Below are 11258 nucleotides of genomic sequence, written 5' to 3'. Positions count from 1 at the left end.
GAAAGAGAAGAAGATTTTAATAGGTATAGAGTTCCAGTTTTGCAAGATAAAAATGTTTTGGAAATCGGTTGCACAACAATATGAATATACTTAATAATATTGGACTATATACATTTAAAAATCACTAAGCTGGCAAATTTTATGTTACACTGTTTTACTATATTTATTTTTTAAAAAATATCATTTTTCTAAGAATTCCTGGCAATAAAATTAACAGACTTCTGGTATTATCAAGGAAAAGAGTTACAATAGTTACCATTTATTGACAACCTCCAAGATGCCATGTGATTGTGCATTAACCATCATGAAAATCCAATGAGATAGGCTATTGTCAGCCTGGGAAAGGCTAAGAAATATGTGCAAATACACAATTAATGAATTGCAGAGCTAAGATCTGGGCCAAGATCACTCTGATTCTGATAATGCACTGATTTCTATTCAACACTGTCGCTAGCTGAAATATAGGAGAAAAATAAGCTGAAGGTTCAGAAGACAACTTTAGGTAGAAAGAATGAGATTAGGACAACAATACTCAATTTTGGACCAGAACTATATGTATCATTCTTCGTAATTCTCACAAAGCCTAGCACATGAAGGTCTGTGATAGTTTTGAATAACTAAATGAATGATTAATAATCACTATTTTTTTAATAACCTATTTCTTTTTACTTCTAAAAAGTAAGGTAATTTTTTCCCTCTGTCTTTCAGACCAGCCAATCAAAAGTTTATTACAAATAAAAAAGGCCTTGGGGCCAGTGGGTGGTATAGTGGTTATGCTGGACTCCCACATGGCCAACCACAGTTCAGGTCCTGAACCTATAGGCTTGAAGATCATGCCAGACACATGTGCATGCGTGCCCCAAATCCCAGAAATAGAATGGAGAAGGGTCTGCAGCATGACCATCCCCCTCGAGGGGTGATTTCTCACTCTCCCTCTCACTGTCTCTCTCCAGTGAGCACACGCCGTATGCCAAAAACCTTAAAAAATAAAATAAGTTAAAAAATAAAGAAGGCTCTGGGACTTCTGATTTCCAGTACATCTAAAGAGCCTGAATGTCATCGCTCTCATCCTCACAGCTAGAAAAAGTTAAATACACTGAAAATCAACAACTCTTCTTAGGTCCATCAGAAAACCGAAGTCACAGGCAAACCGCTGCCCTGGAAACTGGAAAGACAAATAGGCAGACACAGAGAATCACAGTTTATCTGAGCAAAAGACCACAGCTGGAGCAGACCAGCAGGAACACTTGAATGGTAATGGATGAATTGCCGGAGGTTTAGCGTGAATCAGCCTGACTTAACAACTGAATGGATAACAGTCTTAGGAGATTTCCCAGCACCCTCTTGAGTTTTACCTCCTCAAGTCCTACCAGGTTCTCACTGAGAAAATCAAAGAAAAGTCCCCTGTGTTTCCAGAAAAGGGGTAGAGCCTGGGAAAAGTAACCTTTTTTTTTTTTTTTTTAATTTTAAAGAGAGATTTTTTGCTATAGGGCACATGAGCTAGCCAGAGAGACAGAAAGCAAGAAATCATCCCCTAGGGAGATGGCCACACGGCAATCCCTTCTCCTCTGTTCTTCTCTTGGGATTTTAGCCATGCACACACACGTGCCCAGTGTGAGTTTTAAGTTGCTGGGTCCAGGACTTGAACCACGGTCAACGACATAGGAATCCAGTGACATAACCATTACGCCATTTGCTGGTCACAAGAAGTAACCATTTTGAAATATGCCTAGAGATCTCTACTTTTCTTCAGAAAGCCCGCCTTCCAGGGAAACTATTTTACCAGAGGCTGACTGACTTTTGGGAAGGAAAATACAACTCCAGCCCTCTAGCCATGTGTTAAACTAAACTGTATTAGGCTGAAATGGACTCTGTGCTCAGATACCTGAGTTTCTGAAAACAAACCACAACCTCACTTGGAAATCCACTTCCTTAGCAAGTTGCTAAGTTATAGCCAATGCCAGCAGCCACACTTCGGTGACAGACAGCCCAACCTTTAACCTCTGTTAATGCAGGCACTCATTAAACTGTAACCGATCCAATTATTTCTCTGCCTCATTCCCTCACTTCCAGTTTTTCCATTTTCCCTTTCTTGCACATAAATGTCAACTCCACATGCAGCTATCATGAGTTCCTGGGAAGCTATTCTTTTTTAAAAAATCATTTATTCAGTTTTATTTATTCATTCATTTAATTTGACCAGAGAGAGAGAAAAAGAGGGAAAGTGGGAAAGCAAGCTGCCAGACCTGGGACTTGAACTGTGGTCGGCCATGGGGAATGTCCAGCACCTTAACTACCACACCACCTGCTAGTCCCCCTGGGAAACTTTTCTGAGGGCGCCAGATTTGAATAGTTTTTTGCTCAGTTAAACTCTGCTCAATTAAATTGTCTGAAGTTTTCTTTTAACAGTTTTATGACCTTATTTAAGAAAGAGTCTCAGGACCAGCAGATGAGGTAATATTTACATCGTTGGACTACCACGTAGTTGACTGTGGTTCAAGTCTTGGACCCAGCAACTTAAAACTCAAAGCTAGGCATCTGTGAGTGAGTGCCCAAGATCCAGAGAGAAGAATGGTGGAGGAGGGACTGAGGCATAGCCATCCCCCCAGGGGGTGATTTCTCATTTTCTGTCTCTCCGTCTCTCTGGTGAGCACACGTGTCCTATAACAAAACTCTCAAAAAAAAGAGAAAGAGTCTCTAGGAAAATCCAAAGACAACAGGGAAGACAAAAGCAAGAATAGTAGAGGAAATTTTATCCTCTGATGTCATACTCCTAGCCAAAAACACCTCACACTAAGTACAGACCAATGTACTTCAGTCTCTTTTGTATCACGTACAACTGTCAACAACATAATCATAAGACATGCAAAAAGCAAAAATATGCAGTCTGAAGAGACAAAAATGTCAGAGCCAGACTCAGGTATGGCAGAGATTTTGGAAGAGCCCCCAAGATGATCTTAGTAGACTCAATTTCTTTCTTTTTTTTAAATTTTGGTAAAGGAAATTTACTACTTTTTTCTTTTATAAGTTGTGATTTTGGTATCATTTTCTTTCCTTTCTTCCTTTTTTGGAGAGGTTTTTGCTATAGGGCACATGCGCTCGCCAGAAAGACAGAGAGAGACAGAGAGACAGAAAGGGAGAAATCACCCTCACATCCTAGGGGGGATGGCCATGCCGCAATCCCTTCTCCTCCTTTCTCTAGGGATCCTGGGTACACACGCATGCACGCGCGTGCATCCGGCGTGAGTTTAAGCCACCAGGTCTGGGACTCAAAACGCAGTCGACTACATGGGAGTTCAGTGACATGTCCATTATGCCAACTGCTGGTCCCAATAGACTCAATTTCTTTGGGAGAAGGATCAAAGTTTTTCTTCTTCTGGTCATGTGACCAGCACAAGCTTTTCTAAGGCTGATCCTGCTGATTCTTCTGCCCCAAATAAGAACCTTTCATTCTGCTGCTGTCTCCTGAATCTAGGCCCAGTGGCACTAAGATTATTACATAATTTTTTCGGAGAGTTTAATCTCCAGCTCCCTCCCCTCTTGCCAGAAGTCAACTGGGTGGGGCTGAAAGTACCAACCCTTAAGTCACTTCATCCTTCTGGTAAGCAGCCCCATCCAGAGGCTGTTTAGGGGCCCCACACTGTCACCTCATTAGCATATTGAAAGGAGCTTATTATAAACAACAAAAGACAATTTGTCACTCAGGAAGTTCCAAGAGTTTTAGGAACTCTGTGCCAGACCAAGCATAAAAATCAAGTATATTTCTTATTATACCACAAATAGTTACTTGAGAAATATTTGTTGAACAAATGAATGAATGAGTGAATGAATTAAAGAATGTTTTAAAAGGAAGGGGATGTGTGGAAAAAGAGAGGTGGAGGAGGCAGAGGAGAAAGCCCTCCATTTCCATGTCCCGAGATTCCCAGGGGAACAACGCATAAATATAGCAGTCTGAAAGCAAGAAGGAATTTAGTACTATTGTCACTGCATCGCTGATGGATGGAAGTCAAATCATTCCCATGTTGGATATCAGGCCCCCAGGGCTGACTGATAGGCCTCGTACAATGTCCGGGCTCCCATACCAGGAAAAGAGGACTTTAGGTCCTGGGTTCCCAAGTTCAATAGCCTTTTCTTTTTTGCCTTAAAAAAAATTGCTGAGGCATGAGATACTTCCGTTCTCCATTGGCATCTCTGCACTGTGCCCAGAGAAACAATCATATCGTGTTCAGGAAGGCCAGGGCCTGCAACTGCAGGGAAACAGGAACTGTCCCCACGGATGTCCTCCCTGGGGGAGACAGCCAGGGGCTGGGAACAAATGCTGTGTGAAGAGGAAAACCAAGCTTCACAGACGTTCTAGGTTGAGGGGCTGGCCCTTCCCAGCACCCAGCATGACCGTCAGACACAAAGTCTGGTAGTAGCAAGTTATTCTCAAATACACACACTTTCCTTCCCTACCCTCAGCCTCCTACAGGCACACACAGACACAGATTTTTGTGTGGAATCTGACCAGAGGGCTTTATACTCACAGAGCACATTCCAACTCCTTAACCCAAAAGCCAGACCTTTAAGAGAAAATTGTCCCATCTTCCTCTGGAATACACCTCTGCAAGCCCAGCTCCAGCCTGGCTCGTAGAGTCCCCAAATATATGTCAAACCCATTTCCACTCCAATCCTTTCTTCCCTTCCCTTCCTCTCTGATTAGCAAGGTCTTCTCCATAAGCCCTTGGCGGAGACCTCCCCAGCCAATGTTACCTTCTCTCACTTCCGGATTCCAGTACTTTCTGTCTAAGGCAGTGCTTGCTCATCTGTTTTATGGACAGAAAATCATTTTGTTATTCCGCCCGAAAAAAAAAAAAAAAAAAAAAAAAAAAAAAAAAAAAAAAAAAAAAGCAGCTGTCCCCAAGAGCAGGGAGCTAGGCCAGGAACTCCAGATACCTGAAGGACAGAGGGGATTGATAGCTCAGATGCCCAGAGAGAACCCATCCGAAGTCACTGCACACACACCTGGTGGGCAAGCTCAGACCTATGTCCTACCTGACTGTTACAGGGCATTCCACAGGACACGTGGGGAACCAGAAAAGAGGAATAAGAAAGTCATTGTGGGGGCTGGAAGGTGGTGCAGCGGTAAGACACTAACTCACTTGGGAAGGTCCCAAATTCACGTCCAGAGACTTCGCTGTCTCTGAGCATACATATGGCCATGATCTGTAGCTGGTTGGGCTGGACAGTGGCCTCAAGTGCTGTCTCTGTCTCTCTCACTTATGGAAGCAACGATTTTTTTACAATACATTTTTTTTTTAAAAATCATTGCCTTTGAAGAGTGTCCACGCTCATTGAAGACATGGAAGCTGCCAGGATGTGTAATACGCCACACAACCATGTTTAAGTTCTCTGTGTAACAGAGGAGCATGGCCTTTAGCATCAGCAACATCTGAAGGTTCACATTCTGGCTTTGCCACTCACCCGCTGTAAGCACTTAGACAAGATAGTATCACCTTGCTGGTCTCCGTTTTGGCACGTGTAAATAGGGAGAACAAACACCTGCCCTCATAAGGTTGTGTTTAAAAATCATCCTTATTAAGGTATAATTTACACACAATAAGTTCATCCCTTAAAAGTGTACAACTCAGTACATTTTCACAATGATATGTAGTCATGTAATCAAGACACGGATATTTCTATCACTCCAAAAAATTCCTTCTAGCCTCCTTACAGTCAATACTTGCCACCTCCTCATTCCCTGCCCCCTTGTGGCCATAAAGCTGGTTTTCATCACTATTATTTTGCTCTTTCTAGTTTTCATATAAATAGAATCATAAAATCATGATCTTTCATGTTTGGCCTTTTTCATTTAAAACAAGGGTAAGAGATGGCAGGAGATCACAGCAGGACAAGACCCTATCAAGGGTAGTTCTCTTTCTCTCTTTGTCAAGTGTGCATACATGCTATCCATCAGGACTAAAAATAAATAAAAACTTTAAATTGGCCATACATGGTTTGCTTTCTGAACTCCATATTGTTTCACTCCTTTATTTTTCTGTGCTTATATCAATAGCGCACTATGTTATTTACTATACTATAGTATTAAAATATGTCAGTCAGGGCCAGCAGGTGGCATGGTGGTTAAGATAATGCACACCCACATGGCTGTGGTTTGAGTCTCAGACCTGACAGCTTGCTTTCTCACTTTCTCTCTCTTTCTGTCTCTCTATGGCGAGCACATGTGTCCTATAGCAAATTTTAAAATAATAATAATGAGACTAGCAGATGACATAATGGTTGCGTCATTGAACTCCCACATAGTCAACCACAGTTCGAGTCCCAGACCCAGCAACTTAAAACTCATGCTGGGACATGTACATGCGTGCTCGGGATCCCAAGAGGAGAATGGAGGAGAAGGGATTGCTGTGTGGCCATCCCCCCTAAAGAGAGATTTCTCACTTTCTGTCTCTCTGTATCTCTCTGTCTCTCCAGCAAGTGCACATGCCCTCTAGCAAAAATCTCTCTATAAATAAATTAATTAATTACTGACTAGCAGATGGTGTAATGGCTATGTTGCTGGACTCCCTCTCAAAAAAAGAAATTAATTAATTCTTCAAAAATCTTTATTTAATCAGATCATGGGACTCTTCCAAATTTGTTTAGTTGGATCGTTCTGGCTATTTAAGTTCTTTGCATGGCCACATAAATTTTGGAAATAATATATCAACTCCCAAATTTTAATCTGCTAGGATTTTGATTAGAATTGCACTGAATCTGGGACCAGCAGGTGGCGTGGTGGTTAAGGCGTTGGACATTCCTACATGGCTGACCACAGTTTGAGTCCTGGACCTGGTGGCTTGCTTTCTCACTTTCCCTCTTTCTCTTGCTCTCTGTGTATCTCTCTGGTCAAATTAAAATAAAATAGATGAATGAATAAAAAAAAAATTGCACTGAATCTATAAGATCAATTTAGAGAGAATGGTGACCTTAGCAATACTGATTCTTCCAGTCCATAATGTAAGGAATAGGCCAACAACATGAGAAAATAAAAATATAGCTCCCAGGCAAGTTTCACTGGTCCGACAGAGAGAGAGAGAGGGCCAGAGAATTCACACCCTAGGGCAGGGTTTAGCAATTTTTATAAGGGTATAGGGAGAGGGAGTGTCTTAGAGGTAGAAACAGTCCATGTATGGTAATGGTTTAGGGGGATAGCAAACTACTGAGCCACGTAGGGTCTGGTACCGTGAGCAAAGAAGAGCGCCGTGTGCTATATCCGGGTTAGATCCGAGTGCAGCGCAGGTCTGATGATAGATTAGATCCAGGTTGCATCAGCCAACTGCAGCATGGTGTCCAACCACCACATCCAAGCTGCCCAGGCCTCCGGACTAACATATAACATGATGTAGCTTTCTATTTGTTTATATCTAATTTCTCTCCACAGTGTTTTAGACTTCTCAGTGCAAACATTTGGCACTTGTATTAAATTTATTCCTGGGCCACCTTCATGGTCTAATAGTTAAGGGAGCCAGAACTCATGTGTCCAATGACACAGTTCAAATCCCAGCCCTGGCAGCTGGAGAAACAGGATAAATATTATTGGGTCATCAGAAAAATCATGATGCATTTTTACATTAAAAAAAGCCATGTCATGACTTTTCTGACAACTGAATAGTAAGTATAATGATATATTCTTTTTTTTTTTTGAGAGAGAGAAAGTTTTAGTATATGATGCATGTACTTGCCAGAAAGACAGAGAGAGACAGAGAGAAAGAAAGTGAGAAATTGTCCCCCAAGGGGGATGGCCACACCACAGTCCCTTTTCCTCCATTCTCTTCTTGGGATCTTGAGGATGCACATCGCACATGCACCCCAAGGGTTAAGCCACCAGTCTGGGACTAAAACCACAGTCGACTATGTAGGAATCCATTAATGTAACTGTTACACCATCTGCTAGGCCCAGTTTAAAATTTTTATTGTCCAGTTTTTTGCTGCTGGCATATAGAAATATGATTTTTCTTTGTATAATAATTTTATACCCCATGACTTTCTAAATTCACTTATTCTAGTAGGGACTTTTGTTTCATTTCAATTCTTTAGAATTTTCTACATACACATCATGCCATCTGAGACCTTCAACCACCATGCCACCAGCTGATCCTACTTCTTTCCTTTTTTTTTTTTTTTTTTTTTAGAGAGATTTTGCTATAGGGCATGTGAGCTCACCAGAGAGACAAAGAGACAGAAAGTGAGAAATCACCTCCCGGGGGATGATCACACCGCAATCCCTTCTCCATTCTCCTCTTGGAATTTTGAGTGCACATGCACATGCACCCAGTGTGCTTCAGCTGCCAGGTCAGGGACTTGAATTACATTCGACTACAAGGGAGTTCAGCAACGTAACAACATACCCATTATGCCATCTGCTGGTCCCACTTCTTAATTTTTTCTTGGGTCTATTTTGTAGTCTTCAATGGTTTCTTCTATTTCAATTTAAATTGTCATATTTACTACATAAAATTCTTCTATTTTTTCTTTATTGTTCTTTTTTTTTTTTTTTTTTTGAGAGGTTTTCACTATGGGGCGCGTGTGCTCGCCAGACAGAGACAGAGAGACAGAAAGCGAGAAATCACCCCCCCAGGGGGGATGGTCACGCCGCAATCCCTTCTCCTCCATTCTCCTCTCGGGATCTTGGGCACGCACGCACATGCGACCAGCGTGAGTTTTAAGCCACCAGGTCCGGGACGCGAACCGCAGTCGACTACATGGGAGTCCAGCGACATAGCCATTACGCTAACTGCTGGTTCCCTCTTTATTGTTCTTTTAACATCTGTAGCACCTATAATGACATTTTATCTTTCATTCATAATTTTAGGTATTTTTTTCTCTTTGATCAGCCTTACTAGAGGTTTATGAATTATATTCATCTTTTCAAAGAGCCAGTTCTTGGCTTTATTAATTTTCTATTGTGTGTCCCCCATTTATCAACTTCTGCTGTTATCTTTATTATTTCCTGCCTTCTATTCAATACCTTTTTTTTTTTAAGTTTGTGCTATAGGATGTGTGCTCTTGCCTGGAAGAAACAGACAGAGAGGAAAAATGAGAAATCATCTCCCAGGGAATATGGCCATGCCCCATTCCCTTCTCTTCTAGTCCTTGGGATTGTGGGCATTCACAGACACATGCCCAGCATTTTTTTTTCAGGCTACCCAGCCCAGGACATGAATCATGCAGAAGGCCATGTGGAATCCAACACCTTAACCTCTGCGCCATCTGCTGGCTCTACTTACTTAAGTGTAATGGGTTTTTTTCCTAGTTTCTTCAGGTTTCAACTTAGATGATTGATTTTAAACATTTTTTTCTTTTCTAAATTGAAAAAAAAGTTATCTAGAATTTTCTTTTGCCCCCTCAAGTAACCCCAACAGTTTGTTTCATTTAGTTAAAAATACTTAACAATTCCTCTGTGATTTCTTCTTTGAGACATGGATTATTTATAAGTATATTGTTTCATTTCCAAATATTTAGAGATTTTTCTAGATACTTGTTATTAATTTTTAATTTTATTTAATTGTGGCCAGAGAATAAATTCTGAAATATTAATCTTTTGAAAGTATCGAGAGTTATTTCATGACCCAGACTATGATCCATTTGGTGAATATGCTCTTGACACTTCAGTGTTTTTTCTGTTGTTATAAAGCAAAGTGTTCTAGAAACGTCATTTAGGACAAGTTGTTCATTATGTTGTTTGTTGTATCCTTGCTAATTTTTTATCTACTTGCGCTATGAATTACTTAGAGAGAATTATTGAAATCTCCCACTGTGATTAGGAATTTGTCTGTTTTCTTCTTTAGTTTAGTCATGCTTTGCTTTTTTTATTAGATGCCTTTATATTTAGAATTGTTATGTCTTCCTGATGAATTGACCTTTTTATCATTGTGAAATGTCCTTCTTTATCTCTACAAATACTCCTTGACTTAAAGTCTACTGATGTTAATGTAGGCACACAAGTTGTTTATATCTCCTATTTGTGTATTCTTTTCATTCTTGGACTATGAACCTATGTTTGTTCTTTGTGTTTAAATTGTGTCTCCTCTAGATAGCCTATACTTGCATGAATTTTTTTATCTTACCTGAAAATTTCTTTTATTTTTTTTAGAAAAATCTGTCTTTCAAATTAACTGTTTAGTCCATATTCTTTTAACTTAATTATTGTGATGGCTAGATTTACACCTACCATTTTATTATTTGTTTTCTATTTGTCCCATCTAAATTTCCCTTTCTCGTTCTTTCATGCCTTTTAGTTTTTTTGATTAGTTGAATATTTTGGTATTTCATTTTATTTCCTCTTTGGGCATTTATGCTATATCTCTTTGGTTTGGTTTGTTTGTTTTGTTCTATTTTGGTTATTTGCTTGTTTGTTTTTTTCTTTTTTTATAGTTGCTCTGGAGATGACCATATGCATCTCTAACGTCATAGTGTACTTGGAATTAATAGTGTACCAATTCATATGGAATGCTAAAATCTTACATTATACTTCCATATTCTCCCCCATCTTTTGTTCTACTATTGTCATATATATTATACTTCTACATATTTTATATTCCCACAATACATTTTTTTTTTAATTTGCAAGAAGGTACGTGCACTTGCTGGAGAGAAAAAGAGAGAAAGAATGAAAGCACCTGCCATAGAGTGTGGTCATGCCATAATTCCTTTTCCTCTGTTTCTCTATCTTTCAGGGTTTTTGACATGCATGCACATGCACTCAGTATGTTTTTCAAGCTGCAGGGTATAGAACTCAGACCATGGGTCAGCCATGTGGGATACAGACGCCTTAACCACCAGGCTGTGGTCCGGACTGTTCCACAATATATTATTACTTTTGTCTTCAGTCATCACCTATCTTTTAAGAAAATTAAGAGGGGAAAAATAAAATTGTAGTTTGTATTTACCTACACTTTTAAGCTCTTCATTCCTATAGACATGAATTTTTATCTGATATCATTTTCTTTAAGATTTCTTGTGCTATAGATGTGCTAGTAACTGATTCTCTCAGCTTTTATTTATCTGAAAATCTTTTATTCCACCTTATTTTTTTCAAGGATAGTGCCATAGAATAAAGAGTTCTAGGTTGACAGGCTTTGGTTTTCTTTCAGTTTGGTAAATGCATTGCTTCTTTCAGCCACTATCATTTCTTGTGAGAAGACAGTTCTTATTTGTTTCTTTGTTCCCTTGTACGTAATGTGTCTCATCTCCACCCCCGGTTGCTTTGAAGAGCG

The sequence above is a fragment of the Tupaia chinensis genome, unplaced genomic scaffold (genome assembly GCF_000334495.1).
Source record: "Tupaia chinensis unplaced genomic scaffold, TupChi_1.0 Scaffold000529_1, whole genome shotgun sequence".
Lineage (NCBI taxonomy): Eukaryota > Metazoa > Chordata > Mammalia > Scandentia > Tupaiidae > Tupaia > Tupaia belangeri.
This window is presented reverse-complemented; position numbering follows the sequence as displayed.